General features: G+C 44.9%; 1 protein-coding gene across 1 annotated transcript in view; it reads right to left on the bottom strand.

Moving 5' to 3' along the window:
- The window catches only part of CFAP299 (cilia and flagella associated protein 299), a 353732-nt gene that overhangs the window by 153201 nt on the left and 184684 nt on the right, over positions 1–15847 (bottom strand). The gene's annotated exons all lie outside the window — the stretch shown is intronic.

Here is a 15847-nt window from a genome sequence, read left to right as displayed (position 1 = left end):
TTTTAACATTGATATTGCAGCGCTTCAAGAGACTCGAAGAGCAGACGAGGGACAACTGAAGGAAGAAAAAGCAGGCTAAGGCTACACATTCTTCTGGAAAGGTCTATAAACACTGACAACTGGGAAACACTGGCCTGCGAGCGCTCCAGTCAGAGAACAGCCTTTACCAAAGGTGTCATGGGCTTTGAAGACACTCGAACTCAGGACGCAAGGGAGAAACGTGCTAGGAGGAAGGCACGTTTGGCAAATCCACACCGTGATCAGCTCCTGCCCGGAAGGAAACCAATGTCCCCACTGTGGAAGGACGTGTGGATCCAGAATTGGCCTCCACAGTCACTCACAGACTCATTGTTAAAACCGTGTTTATGGAAGACAATCTTACTCAGCTATGAGTGATCGCAAAAGAAGAAGAAGCCTTCATGCCTGGCTGGTGGCCTTCCCAGAGGCATCTAGCTGGGCACTGTGAGAAATACAATACCAGACTAGATGCAGCCTCAGTATGATCCAGCAGGGATCTCCTTATGTTCTAAAGTACATAGGCAAACAGTTCTCAGAAGCTATGGCGCTTGAAGATCACCGGCAGTCTGGCAAATGGATCTATCTTATGATTATACTAGGAGATTTGGTCAGTACTTTTTAAACCTGGGCCATTTTATACAATCAGTGGAATTGTCTCTCTTGGAGGATATCACTTCAGGCTACAGATGGGGAGATTAATCCCCCAATTTATTGCTGATCCTACTGACTATATAGCCAGCCTCCTCACCAGTGCTTGCTTCAACACAACTGCTAATAACTAAATTGCATGACGGATCAGCCGTAAGGGTGAGAATCACTCCGGCCGGCGACCTCTCAAATTCAGTAACCATCAATAGAGGTGTCCGTCAAGGATGTATCCTTGCTCCGACCCTTTTTAATCTATTTATAAGTGATATGAGGGCGCCTCTGATAGATTCTCAAGAAACGATCCATGCCCCCCGCCTTGCCCAATATCGTTGCCCCCTTCTACTCTACGCAGACGACGCAGTGATCCTATCTTTCTCAAGAGTAGGCCTTAGGAGGGCACTGAAAATTTTTGATGCTTACTGCAAATCAAATTTTCTTACAATTAATCATGCCAAGTCCAAAGTTCTAATTTTCACCAAGAGTCAAAAAACCTATAATTGGAGAATAGACGGAAAAGCCATTGACCAAGTCTTTAAATTTCAATACTTGGGAGTCCTTCTCCAACACAACATGGGCTGGAAGGTCCATCTGGCATATGTATTAAATAGAGCTAAAGCCCTTTCCTTTGCGCTACTGCGTTTTTTCTTTTCAGATGGGGCTTTCCATATTCCATCAGTGTTAAAAGTTTTCAAGGCAAAGGTGATTGCAACAATAGCATATGCAATCCCAATATGGGGGTCCTTTGTTAATCTAACCCAATTGGAGGTAATCCAAAACCAGCTGCTAAGAAGGTTGCTAAAATTACCCAGGTGTGTAAGCAATACTGCTATACGTCTCGAACTAAATGTTACAGCTCTAGAAACCACATTATGGAAATGCATCCTCTGTTACTGGTTGGCATTATGGCATAAACTTCCAAATCTCCACTTGATACAGTGTCTCTGGAGAGACGACTTCCCTAGCCCTTGGGCAAAAATAATACATGGGAAACTTGTGTCCTTAGGACTATCTCCATCTGAACTACTAAAATTGGATTTAATTTCTGCCAAGAGAATTATAACTCACAAATTAGAGCAGATGGATTTACAATTTAATATTGCGACAGGTGGTGGCACCTGTTCGCCAATAAACCTTGGCTTAACACCACCAACGAAGCTTCCATCTTATTTAACTACCTTATCTGTGGTGATGCACAGGTATGCCTTTATAAAGGCTAGATTCAATGTTTTCCCATCAAATGTGTTGGGTAACAGACTCTCCAACGGACAGATCTCACTCCTCTGTGACTGTAAAAGTGGATCTATAGAATCGTTATATCATATAATCTTCTGTTGTCCTATACATTCGGCTTCACGGTCCAAGTTTCTGGCCCCATATTTATCGAGAATAGCTGACAGACCTCAGGAAGCCCAAATAATATACTTATTAAACGACGAAGACTCAAGTAGATCCCTTGCAGTCGCTAGATACCTGATTAATGTCTTACTTCATAAGAGGAGAAATGGATCACTGTATGACTCTGACAGCTTAGCCAAACTTAAGAACCATCAATAAGTGCCAGAACTAAGACGCATATCCCCCAAAATCTGAGGGATTTGAATTGCGGTTGACATAGAGGGAGCTTATTGTGTATAGTTTACTTAATTGAAGTAAAATTGGTTTTATAGGGGTGTTTTTAACTTGGAACTGTTTAAATTGTATTGTTTATGGATAAATTTTGATGTATTGTTTTTAGATATGGGCCAATGGCCGTAATAAACCAATCAAATCAAATCAAATCACAACTGCTACAGTCCCCACTGAGAGGGCTTGCAGTGGAAATGAAGGCAAAGTGGGAGTAGGATGGCTCAAGCAAGGTTAGTTTAGGGGTGCAGATGGCCCCAGAAGCTAGGAATGCTAACCTCAGCAACTCATAATGTTCACCACTGCTGTAAACAAAATCTGCCCTTTTTCCCTTATGGGGTATCCAAGAGCCCGTACGGAGTCCTTAAGTGAGTTCCTATTGGTAGGAGAAAATAACAGAGGCCAACCAGAGAATAGTGAGAAGCAAAGCAGCTAGTAAGCCTGATCTTTATTGATCTGCTGCAACAGGGTGCTCCCCTGACACGCAGGAGGACGGAGGAGGACCCTGAACTAAGGAGTGCCTGCCCTTATATAGACATTTTAAATTCCCTGCCCTGGAGCTCAAGACCACCCCTCCATACATCATACACACATCACAGAAGGGGTGTAACCCAAGACCACCCCCCACAAACATCATACCTACATCACAGAAGAGGCGGTCTACAACAGAAATTTGAATGCTGTTGTTTTTCCTGTCTGCCAGGTTATCGGATAATGCCTTATCTGATTGCCTTTCCTGGTAGTCTGCCCATTCCTTTGAGATGGTGATTACCCAATTCCTGAGACAATGGGAAGGTTCCCTCACCCCCTCCCTCCTTGCAGAGAAAACATTTGGTCAGTTTGGGAGTCAAAATGGTTTCAGGACTTCCTGTGCTGCTCCAGATATGCGGTCAGCATATCTATGTACATGCTTGGCTGGTCCATTTATAAACATTTATTATATATATAAGACCTTAATTGTTTTATAACGCCACAAATACAACTCCCCAAGTAGTTCTTCAGCTCAGACTCAAGACTTTTAATCCAAGCCAGAGAAGAACTCCTGTCCTCCCACCTTGTTGCTGTTACGTCACTAATCAGAGGAGGGAGAAAAAGAGGGCAATTTCTCTCTTCTGCCCCTCTCTTCCTGATGCCTGATTTGCTGCTATACCTATACTCCCTACCCAGATGCCAAAAAGTGGAGGAGGGAGAGAAACCGCTCCTTCCTCTTGTAACGGCAAGGTAAATAGGTGGGTGAGAGAGAAAGGGAATAAAGGCTGGAGGCTTGCAGGTGAGGGGGTGAGAGGTGAGTGCAGACAGAGTTTGGAGATTTATGGGGGAACTGGGCGTAGTATGACTAAAATCTGCTAGCTATTTCCTGGTTAGGGGCTCGTTCCTCACTAGCTAGGGGTGGCTTGGGCAAAGTGAAGTTGGAACAGTTCAGGAAATGCCTTGCTGAAGAAATGGGTCTTCAGGTGGGATTAAAGAAGAAAAATCATTCCTACAGCTGCGGAGCAACACATCTCAATGTAAACACCTTTACAAAAAGAAAAGGGACAGAAAAGCACACAGAGACTAAATAATCTGTGTACGATTCTCCCACAAACGATGGGCTTTTGAAACAATTATTTTAGTTGGGTCACCGACATTTTTTTTAATGATGCGAGTCATTCGTTGAACTGGATGAAATGGGAGGGAAGCAGACAAATGTCAGGGCTCACAAAGGCCGGGCTGTACATCCCCCCCCCACCGCCATCAAAAGTAAACCATCAGCTGGAATGACACACTCTTTTGGCAGCTATGATAAGAAAAGCTGCCCAAGGACAACTGTGTTCAGACAGAAAAATTATCTCGTTCCACAATCATTCTGTAAAAGAAAAGAACTACGAGGTTCCTGCCTAAACTGAAATTCGAAGGACCACATTTGTCCCTAGGCACTCATCATCATAAAGAATGGAGGCCAGCTGTATAGGGAGGGGGAAGAGATTTTCTTGCAGGTGGTATTTTCTTTCTTTCTTTTTCTTTTTTCTCTTTGCACCTGCAGAATTCCAGTGACAGATCAGGATATTGTTCCCTCTCTCCAATTTGGTCACACAACCGAGGCGTACGGAGAAACATTCACCCAGACGGTCACCATATATGACAAAATATCTGTGCACAAATATGCACCCCCGCAGGGCTGAGTTTGGATGAGGAAAGTCGACATCTAAATTCCATGCTCAGCTGTGAAGGTCATAGAATCATAGAATCATGGAAGAGACCACAAGGGCCATCAAGTCCAACCCCCTGCCAAGCAGGAAACACCATCAGAGCACTCCTGACATATGGTTGTCAAGCCTCTGCTTACAGACCTCCAAAGAAGGAGACTCCACCACACTCCTTGGCAGGTCACGGGTCAGCATTAAGCAAGCCACCCTTTCTCAGTACGACCTACCTTTCAGGGTTGGTGTGAGACTAAAACGCTGCCTTGGAGGAAGGGTGGGACACAAAATGCAAGAAATAATAGTATTTTATAATTTATTAATTACATTTGTTTTTACCCTGGCCTTCCTCCAAAGGGTAGCGTATTTAAGAATGACCAGCAATGCCCCTGTTACTCTGGACAAACAGAAACAATGGAGCATGTGCTTCTCCAGTGCCTATATTATAGAGGCATCCATATTAGTCTCATCTCCCAACTACTCCGGGACACGGGTGGCGCTGTGGTCTAAACCACAGAGCCTAGGGCTTGCCGATCAGAAGGTCAGCAGTTCGAATCCCCGTGACGGGGTGAGCTCCTGTTGTTCAGTCCCTGCTCCTGGCCGCCTAACAGGTCAAAAGCACGTCAAAGTGCAGGTAGATAAATAGGTACCACTCCGGCGGGAAGGTAAACGGTGTTTCCGTGCGCTGCTCTGGTTCGCCAGAAGCGGCTTTGTCATGCTGACCATATGACCCAGAAGCTGTCTGCGGGCAAACGCCGGCTCCCTCGGCCTATAGAGTGAGATGAGCACTACAACCCCAGAGTCGTCTGCGACTGGACCTAACGGTCAGGGGTACCTTTACCTTTACCTTTACCCCACCACTCCATAAGTACCCAGGGCACACAGGACAATTCTATACCTCCCTGTTGCCCTGTTTAGGGAAGCTTTTAATATTTGATGAATTATTGTATTTTAATATTTTGCTGGAAGCCACCCAGGGTGGCTGGGGAAACCCAGCCAGATGGGCGGGGTATAAAAATATATTATTATTATTATTATTATTATTATTATTATTATTATTATTATTCAGATACCAACCCTGCTACAACATACAATGTTGCCAGATTCTGCACAGCAGCGTTCAAAATTTGTCAGGTGATGACCTGTGCCACAAACTATATTTAATGAACACTCACATCAGAGTGTTCTCTAAATTGATTGCCGTAGCCTTTTATATATTAGTCTTTTATGTTCTTCCACATCCATTTAATGCTCCTAACCCTTCTTTTAGATTCTTTCAGTTTCTTTTAGACTTACAGTCCTTTAGATATACCTATTGTTTTAATACTTTTTAGCTTTCCAAAAGGTTTTACAGATTCTAAATGACTGTACCCCACCCTACTTATGCTGGTCTATGGCTGTAATAAAAATTTGCTTGCTTGATAAGAATGGCCACATTTTACCTTATAAAAATCCTCTGAGGCAGAGGATTGTGGAGAGACACTGACTGAAATAAGGCTACCCATAAAGATTCATGTTTGAGGAGGGACATGGCCCCTGTGGTCCACTCTAGCAACTATATCCTATTGACTTTTTTAATAAGCATTGCCATTTTAAGTATGTACAAGAACATGCAGGTGAAATAAGTGGGCACCTCCACTTAACTCCCCATCCCTCTGTTGTTTACCCCATGTCAAATTTTAGACAGCAACCCCCTCATAGCAGAGGCCTACCCTCTCGTATTTTGGAAGATGCCGCAGGCTCTGCTGAAACTAGAACCTGGATGCTGTGTTCACTATTTTCCTCCCTCTTTGGACCAGACACCAATGTGGACAGCTATTGGCGCTTTAGATTCAAAGTGAACCAGTCCCTGAAAGATAGGTGGGGAGAATGTGTGTTGGGGATTGTGGATGCAGAATGTTCCTGAATTTTCTCAAAGCTTTTCTGTACATGCTCAGAAACAGCTGGGCTGTGTTTATCAGAGTTATGTGAGACTTAAGATAAAAATGCTCAGAGTAGGAGATAAAGATCCCGCCACTGAGCGGTTCTGTATTCCTTCTATCTTTCGTCTTCTGTATAGTCTATCTGTGTTTTTGCCTCTGTAAGTGGACATGCTCTTTTGAGTGAAGTTTTGTGCCTTGCCTGGGGATCCAGGAAGAATACTGGACTTTGTGACCATTTTATGCTCTAAGAACCTCAGGAGAATATTAAAGAATAACTTTTGCTGCCCCCCCCTCTCTCTGTGTGTTTTCTTACTTTGGAACACTCCATGGGCCTTCACGCGACTCTGCTATTTTTGCCCATGCCCTGATGTACTGTTTTCAGGCATGGAGCCAGGGGGTGACTGGTTTTTGTCACCAGCCCTGGCAGTGTGGCCCTCTGGACATTGTTGGACTGCAACTCCCACCAGCCCCTGCCTATATAGCCAAAGGTACAGGGATGGTGGGAGTTAAGCCTAAGAACACATTGAGAGCCATAGGGTAGTCACCCTTGTCCTAAGGCACCATAATGCCTTCTACAGTTCAGCCAGCTGTGACACTCTTCAAGACGCTTTTCCACCTGGCCTGCTTTCCTCCCTGATCCTTTCCGTAAGGGTTGGTCGGGCTGTGTTGTACAGCTTGCCATTTCCCTCCCCTTTCACAATGCCTGCAAAAACTGATGCAGCAGACTGCGTGTGCGGGATGCTCAGCATGACCTGGTATAGACTTCCCACCGAAAACATTGCTGCAGCCAGAAAGAAAAAGGAAAGGAAAGGTGGGAGCAGGAAAGGATGTAATATAAGTACACAGATATTATTCAGGCCCACCAACACAGCTACAGGCCAAAGCCTTCTGCTAACAATTATTCAGTCCATTTAGCGTATTCGGTTTTTGCAGGCAAAGGCAATCTATACCAGCTAATCCCAGTATTTCTTGGCTTAATTCGGTGTTGATTTTAAGCTAGCAGCTTAAAATTTGTCACAGACCAACGACGCCAAAGTTCCTCTCCTTTAGCAAAGCTGTTTCATATTCTCTTTCGCTGTAAGAATTCAGACTGTGAAATAGTTGCACTTCAAAATAATTAGAGCTTCCTTTGGGTAGTGACAGCAACCACTTAGTTGACAAATTAACCATAGAACATTAACAAGGCATAGCAGCTAACACCAAAACACTCCATTGCTTTGGGAACTGGTTACGGTATATCCTACATTGGAGAAGAAACGACAGGAAATGCTCATGCATGGTAACTATAGATAAAGCATAAAATTAGAAAATTGGCAGGAGCCTTCAGTCCACAAAGTCTCCAACACCATCCAGACCCATGGTTCAGCTTGTTAAAGCTTATTTGTGCTGATGATCTGGATCCATTTCAGTCTGGCTCCAGGCCCAATTATGGAACAGAAATGGCTGAGGTTGCCCTGGTGGATGAAATACACTGGTGACCTGGAGAGCACTGCCTTGCTAGTTCTCCTGGAGCTCTCAGCAGCTTTCAGTATCATCAACCATGGTCTCTCTTTGGATCGTCTGTCTGGGTTGCATTTGGCAAAAGCAAACGCCTGTGTTGCAACGAGTACCAATCACAGAAATATTGACACAACACATAGGCTAATAACAGTTAAAGCATATGTAATAGAATAATGATATCATTCAAAAAGTAGAAATAAATCTATTAGAGTTCATATATACAATGTAAGAGACTAGTGGCGCAGAACGTCAAGCCATGTGTTCAAGATAGGCGTCAAAAGGTCAGTCTCACAATGGTTATTCAAAGCTTTCAATAGAAGACGTCTCAAAAGTCTAAAAAGTAAAGTTTTCTCAATAGTTTTTCAAAAGTTTCAACGGAAGACGTCCCAAAAGTCTCAAGGACAGCGTTACCAGAATGAAATTACTGTTTTGTGATAGTCTTCATCAGCCAATATTTTTCACAAGACTATGTAAGTAAGATTCAGTGCTCAGTGCTCAGGGTTGGATTTGGAGCTGTACTGCTTTACCGTGTTTCTGGTCCTTTGAGAACGAGATGACAGTGCTGGGGGACTAGAATTCTGCCCCGAGGCCTTTGATTTATAGGCCTAGATTGTCTCCCATTCTTTTTAGCATCGACATGAAATTGTTGGCGGAAGCAATCTGAAGGTTTGAGCTGCGATGACCCTGGGAAGCTCTATTGCATCTCCTTCTCTTTCCAGCTGCGCAAGAGACAGGCTGTTATTCTGGTGCCAGACAACATGGGGAGAAGTCACTACCACAAGTAGTGCCCACAATTTAATTGAACTATGAAAACAATTCACAAGTTCCTAGGACTCTTGACACTAGTGTTCTCAATTCACCTGTTGTCCTGATTGATTTCAGTTCATGAACTGAAGTCCAGGTGACCTGTTACACACTTTGATTTTTTTTTTTTTGGGGGGGGGGTTGAAATAGTTTTACTTTGGAACATATTTTGTAAAATATTACAAAAACGACAAGAGATTATCAGATATGCAGAGGAAACCTCATGAAGAAAAATACTGCACGGCTGACAATGCACATTCTCACCAGGCCTACCATCATCATCACCAGACAATGAATGCCATGATTCAGGGATACAAATGCTTGTAAAAAGGTTGACTCAAATCATCAGCACAGCTTGCCAGAACATACCCTACCATTTTGGATAACAAATTTCTTTCCCAATACACTGCTAAAAAAATATTTGTTGCTGTTAGCAACAAATCAGAATAATAGAATGGCAGAGCTGTAGTGTTGGATAGGACCCCTAGGGCCTTCAACCTGGTGAAATGCAGGAATCCTGCTCACAGCCATCCTTGGGTGGGCCCAAACCACCCACCTTATGGTTAACAGCCAGACCCACTGACTCACTGCACCACTAGTGGCCCACTAGAATATTTCTAAGTCCTCCAGATGTTGCAATGGAACCTCCATCAGATCTGATTGCTAATAGGTTAACTGTTCATTGAGATAAAGCAGTCTTTTATTAATTAAATTATTCTCAATTGAATATTTAGATTGTATCTTATAAGGAAACAAGCAGCCTGGCAGGAGAGAAGTGTAGATTTAGGAGCTAGGATATTGGTGATGAACCTAGGAACTTCCTAATTTCTAATTTCCTAAACCTACATGCAAAACATAGGCTCTGCTGCTGAACTATGGCTCTTCCCAAACAGGGGATGGGAGATGAAAAGACAGAATTGTGGCAGGACTGGTGTAATCACCACTGAGATGAGTCCAATCAGATAATTGTGCACCACCACTGGAGAACAGGAGTATCTGTCCAGCTGATTTTAGAGTTCAGATTAACAGAGGGATAAAGTGAGTGGGAAAAGAAGCAAAGACAACCGAAAACAACATGTTAGCAGTCACCATGAATGTCTGCAGGTATCTGCTACCCTATGATTTAATTGCTTTGGAGATAGCACCATAAGCCATCTTTCAGCTCCCAGCAATGGGCAAAAACCACCATTTCAAATGACTGCAATTACATTATACAAACTGTCTCTTCAAAGAGATTTTCCCAATTTTCTCCAGACTTTCCACACAGATTTGGGAGGCTCCATGCATCTAAAGACCAAAGCACACAAGTGTTTCCAAAGCAAGGCTTTCGTTGAGTGAAGTGGTTGCAACAACCCCCATCATGGGAGAAGAAACTGCTTTCCACAATGAGTTTCTCTGGTTTCTGGAAAGTTGATCATAGACGCCTCTCCATACCCCACCCATGGGCTCTCAAACCTTACCTAAAATCCTGACCCAGCTGTCTCTGCTTGTTTCAGTGCCCTGCTGCTGGGTACTGGAACGTGTGTGTGTGCGCGCTCTGGCAATGGCCTGCTCGAGACATGCATTCAAATCAACCCTTGGCAGCAGCCGCAGACACAACCTGCTTAAGGAGACTGAAGAAAACATCCCAAAACGAGCAGACGGATTTAGCTGGATGCTCTGCTCACTTATTAACTCCAGCGGCAAATTAAGTTCTCCAGACAACATAATGAGCTCGTGTAGCTTAACTTAACCTTGCGGGAGTGTCCTAAAGTGACCCGGCAAACCCCTTATGAAATACCCTTTAGCCATGCAGGGAAATGTACATGCAACAAAACTGTTGTAGCAGGAATGCAATCGCATCGGTGTCTGGAAACGGAAGCAGCTAAGAAAGCACAGGGTCCCCACAGAGAACCATATTCTCCTGCTCACTGATCCAGGCTTCTTCCTTCCGCTGGAATTCATAACACAGATTAGACCCATGCAAAAGGAGCCAGACACAGAGCTTCCCCTCCTTTCTGCCAACACTATCTTTCCCCACCTCTAAAATCATTCACAGAACACGCAGTAAAATGTTCTGCACAGTCTACATCCCCTGGATTTTTGAACACTGGCAAAGAAGACCAACAGCAATGTAGGGATGGCATTTGGGGGACATATTGGAAAGGTTAGGCAGGCCAGTTTGGCAGCGCAAGTGACTGACTGTAAGCTGGCAGGGAGCTCCCAAGAAGGGAAGACTTTTCATTCTGGCAAGATTTCAATTCAGACATCTGTCCTAGTCCTATTCAGGAACTAGAACTCACAACCCCAGTTCTGCAAAAGGTTTTTACTTTTATTTTTTTCCAGATTCAAACCGTACATAAAGCAGTCACAGGCTGCAAATATCAGCAGTTAGATGAGAGATCTAAGGCTTGGGCAAGCGCGAGCTAGGACACTGAACCAAGAAGCGAAGGACAGGGAAGGCATAGCATTTAGAGTGAAAGGCAGCTGGAGTCCTGAGCTTGAGCAAGCAAGCAGGCACTCCTTCTTAGGGGGCTGGCTAGGTGAGGTTTGTGTGCTCTGGCACTGGCATCTCCATGCCTGAGGAAATGGAGACAAGATGGAAACTGGCTCATGAGATTTACTCCCAACGGCCTTCCCTGAAAGGAGAGGCTTCTATGTAAAAAAAGGTGCTGGAGAAGATGAGGGAGGCATGCCTAGTGCGCTGGGCCCAGGGGTAACCCAAGTAACACAGTCCAGGTCCAGTCCCAAATCCAAGGGTTCTTCGAGGAGTCAGTCCAACAGGGCCAAGGCAGGAAACCAGGTTAGGTCAGGCACAGGGTAACAGGCAGGTTCCAGCAAGCAGCAATGTTGCTCCTGCAACCTGGGGTGGGGTCCAGCAGCCTTTTATCTCTGTCAGGGTAACAGCTGGTCCTGATATCCCAGTGATTCACCTCCCTGTCTCGCCCGAAGGTGAGCACTCCTCCTGTGAGTACTCAGGTCTCTCCTTCTCTCAGACCTCAGTCTCTGCAGCTCAGGAGACATCGGTGGGTTACTAGACCCAGGGGCCGCCTCAGCCTCCCCTGACCCAACTGGTAGTGGAGCAGCTGTAAGTGATTGCCCAGCTGAAGGCAACAAGGTCATCCCCGCATCTGGAGCCAGGGCAGGCTCAGGCCCCTGACTCGGCACAGCTGGTGCTTCTTGCAGGGGAACCTGTGCAGACTGGGGCTCTTCAGAATCAGGCCCCAGACTAGGTTCAGATGCTGCCTGAGGCAGAGGATCTGGTGCGGACTGAGACTCCTCTGGCTCCAAGCCCGAGCCCGAATCCCAGGCCATCACACCTAGCAGGTAGGTAACAGGAGGCACTTCTGAAAGTTTGCCAGAGCCTCCTTTGGAGAGCAGATCTCCAACTCCTAATCCGTTAGGACTCTCCTAAGGATGAGACATCTCTTATGGTTCAGAATCTGCAACCCTCCCCTACTGCAACCCTCCCCAGGGTCCTCCAGATCGAGTTCCTCAGGTTCCTCCCATTCCTCCTTAGGGGCTTGACCATCTCCACCATGACACCTCCATGCGATTCCTGACAACATCTTGTGATGCCTGGGGCACCCATGGAGGAATGATGAACATATGTGACCTGCTCAGCTAAGCCCAGAGCTGTTTTTTTTAGAGTGCCAATGCTAAGGGAACTGGCTGCAAATATGCCAAAAATCCTGAAAAGCCTACATGTAAGAGAGACATCTGGCACCACCAGGGTTGGGGCAAGGTCAGAGGAAGCTTATATGTCCTGGAAACTGGGCAGCCTGGACAACATCTGGAAGTGAGGCAAAGCTAGCTGCCAACTGAGAACAGCTCCTATCTGACAACCAAGAATTTCCCAAGGATGAAACTCCAGGCACACCTGGAGAACCCTCAAAAGATGAGTGTATATTCTACCGAGAGTGAAGGAAACCTGGATGAACCTACAGGCTGACAGATAACTTCTTCCTCCGAGTAGCCAAGAGACAAAATAAGGTCATCAGCTTCCTTGATGAGCTGTTGTATCCTTGGGGTTTAAAGACTATGTAAATCCTGCATGGAATCTGCTACCCTAATATTACTTGTCTTAATCAAGATATGCACAGTAGCCAGGTGTTCAAACAACCAAAGGTTTTAGTCATAAACTTCTCTGGGTGGACTGAAGTTCAATGGCTAAACACTGTTAACTTCGCTGGAGACTACAGAACAAGATATCTGTCTTTGCACAGCTCTGCTTGCTTGCACATTCTGGTGTCCTCTATCCAGCATGTAAACATAATTTAGAGTTTACATTTATGAGATGGGCTTTCCTCCCCCTCCCTATATGGTCCTCTTCGAACATTGTGTAAATTCTGCCATTGCTGCATTAAACATCCCTAAATCTGATTGCACCTGTTTTGCTCAAAGAGAGAATTTATACAGTGCTTGAGGGAAAAGAAAATAGAGAATACAAAGCAGGAAATTGTCTGTGATGGCAAGCTCCTGTAGATACATCTGCTCTTAAGAATTCTCCCAATAAAACTTCAAAACCAAAGTCCTGCAGACAAAAATGTGAGCCAAATGCCTTTGGTTTTATTCAAAACACACACAAACGCACACACTCCACTGTCCATTCCACCTAGTACTCAAGGCCAGGTCATTAGATCAGCAAGCAGGAAAGGTTTTGTGATGGAGAACTGCTGTGTTCAAGGTATTATGTGTCATAAGCAGCAAACCTAATCTGTAGTCGATGGCTGAACCTGACTTAAGTTCCAGAACTGTTCAAGTGATCTGCATTAGAAGGACCATGCATGGTCTGCACACAGTCTTTCAAGTTGCTCATAGATATTTTTTATTGACTGTCTCCCTGCTAGCACAGCTCCCCAGACATCCCTGGTACCAGAGCAGTTAAGCCAAAGGCTGCTCTCCATGTGCCAACACAGAACCCACTACTGATCAAAATAGGGCCAGTCAATTAGTTCAGAGGCTGAGCTTGAGGATGCAAGAACAAAAGGGCCAGGACAAGGAGCAGAAGTTCAACAACAAAACCCATCAGCTTTCTTTGGCGCTTTGGTGATTGAGCGGGTGGTTGCTGAACAACTCCAGGCACGCCTGGAAGATGCGGACCATTTGGATCCCTTCCAGGCCTCATCATGGGACTAAAACTGCCCTGGTTGCCCTGGTTGATGATCTCCCGTGGGCTAAGGACAAAGGTGAGAGCTGTTTCCTAGTTCTGCTGGATCTCTCAGCGGCTTTTGATACCATCGACCATAACATCCTTCTGGACTGTCTAGAGGGGCTGGGAGCTGGGGGCACTGTTATACAGTGGTTTTGCTCCTTCCTCCTGGGCCGTGTTCAGAAAGTGGTTGTGCAGGATGAGTGCTCAGACCTCTGGGCTCTCACTTGTGGGGTGTCTCAGGGTTCCGTCCTCTCCCCGATGCTTTTCAACATCTACATGAAGCCGCTGGGGGAGATCATCAGGGGGTTTGGGCTGGGTGTTCATCAGTATGCAGATGACACCCACCTCTTCCTCTCTTTTAAATCAGAAGCAGTGAAGACAGTGAAGGTCGTGTGTGAGTGTCTGGAGGCAGTTGGAGGATGGATGGTGGCTAACAGATTGAGCTTGAATCCTGACAAGACAGAAGTACTGTTTTGGCAGGACAAGAGGCGGGCAGGTGTCGAGGACTCCCTGATCCTGAATGGGGTAACTGTGCCCCTGAAGGACCAGGTGCGCAGCCTGGGAGTCATTTTTCACTCGCAGCTGTCCATGGAGGCACAGGTCAATTCTGTGTCCAGGGCAGCTGTCTACCAGCTCCATCTGGTACGCAGGCTGAGACACTATCTGCCTGCGGACTGTCTCACCAGAGTGGTGCATGCTCTAGTTATCTCCCACTTGGACTACTGCAATGTGCTCTATGTGGGGCTACCTTTGAAGGTGACCCAGAAACTACAACTAATCCAGAATGCGGCAGCTAGACTGGTGACTGGGAGTGGCCGCCGAGACCACATAACACCGGTCTTGAAAGACCTACATTGGCTCCCAGTATGTTTCCAAGCACATTTCAAAGTGTTGGTCTGACCTTTAAAGCCCTAAACAGCCTCAGCCCAGTATATCTAAAGGAGCGTCTCCACCCCCTTCATTCTGTCCAGACACTGAGGTCCAGCACCGAGGGCCTTCTGGTGGTTCCCTCACTGCGAGAAGCAAAGTTACAGGGAACCAGGCAGAGGGCCTTCTCGGTAGTGGAAAACCCTCCCACCAGATGTCAAAGGAAAAAACAACTACCAGACTTTTAGGAGACAACTGAAGGCAGCACTGTTTAGGGAAACTTTTAATATCTGAAGGACTATTGTATTTTAATATTTTGTTGGAAGCCACTCAGAGTGACTGGAGAAACCCAACTAGATGGGCAGGGTATAATTATTATTATTATTATTATTATTATTATTATTATTATTATTATGTGAGAATATTAAAAACAGACTTAAAAATTTCAACTGAACATTAAACTTTATCTAAAGTAAATATTAAAACTGTTAATGAAACATTAACTTCAGGGGCCTTTGTTTCATTAATCAAACATCAAAGCAGAATACTAATCCCTGAATGTGGTTGGTGCTGTTTTTTAAAGGATTAAACATTCTTGTTAGAATGCACTGACCCTAAAACGAATGCTCCCAGTTTACTGGTAAATGTTTCATAAGGTGCTCATTTGAATTTATTTTCTTTCCATCTCCACTCTTAATGTATCATGGTTATGGTGAGGAGGATGATTACCTAAGCAGTAATTCCAAAACTGACATTGATTTTCAGCCTTTTTACACCATTTTCCAAAATGGTGTAATGATTTTCATTTGTTTAGTTTCTAGCCCAAGAGAGAAAAATGTGTTAAGGGGAAGAACACAAGGGAAATTTTAGCCTTGTGTGGTGAGCTGCAAAACAGTCATCAGTCAGAGATCTCATAATGTAATTTCATCAGGAAGGGGAAAACAGACTGTGCAATCTGCTGAAAACTCACCATGACAGTTTCTTTATTTTGAAATAAACGTCTCCAAATTGTTACATTAACAAAAATGGTGTTTCTTCCCCCCTGTTGAACCTCATAAAATTGATCAGAAATAGAAATTCTAACGATACTTTGGGCACTAATGATGTATTTGAGTTTGGACAAATTTTTGTAGACGGTACCGTCTTGTACT

This window comes from Podarcis cretensis, assembly GCF_951804945.1.
Source record: "Podarcis cretensis genome assembly, chromosome: 9".
Classification (NCBI taxonomy): Eukaryota; Metazoa; Chordata; class Lepidosauria; order Squamata; family Lacertidae; genus Podarcis; species Podarcis cretensis.
This window is presented reverse-complemented; position numbering and strand designations above follow the sequence as displayed.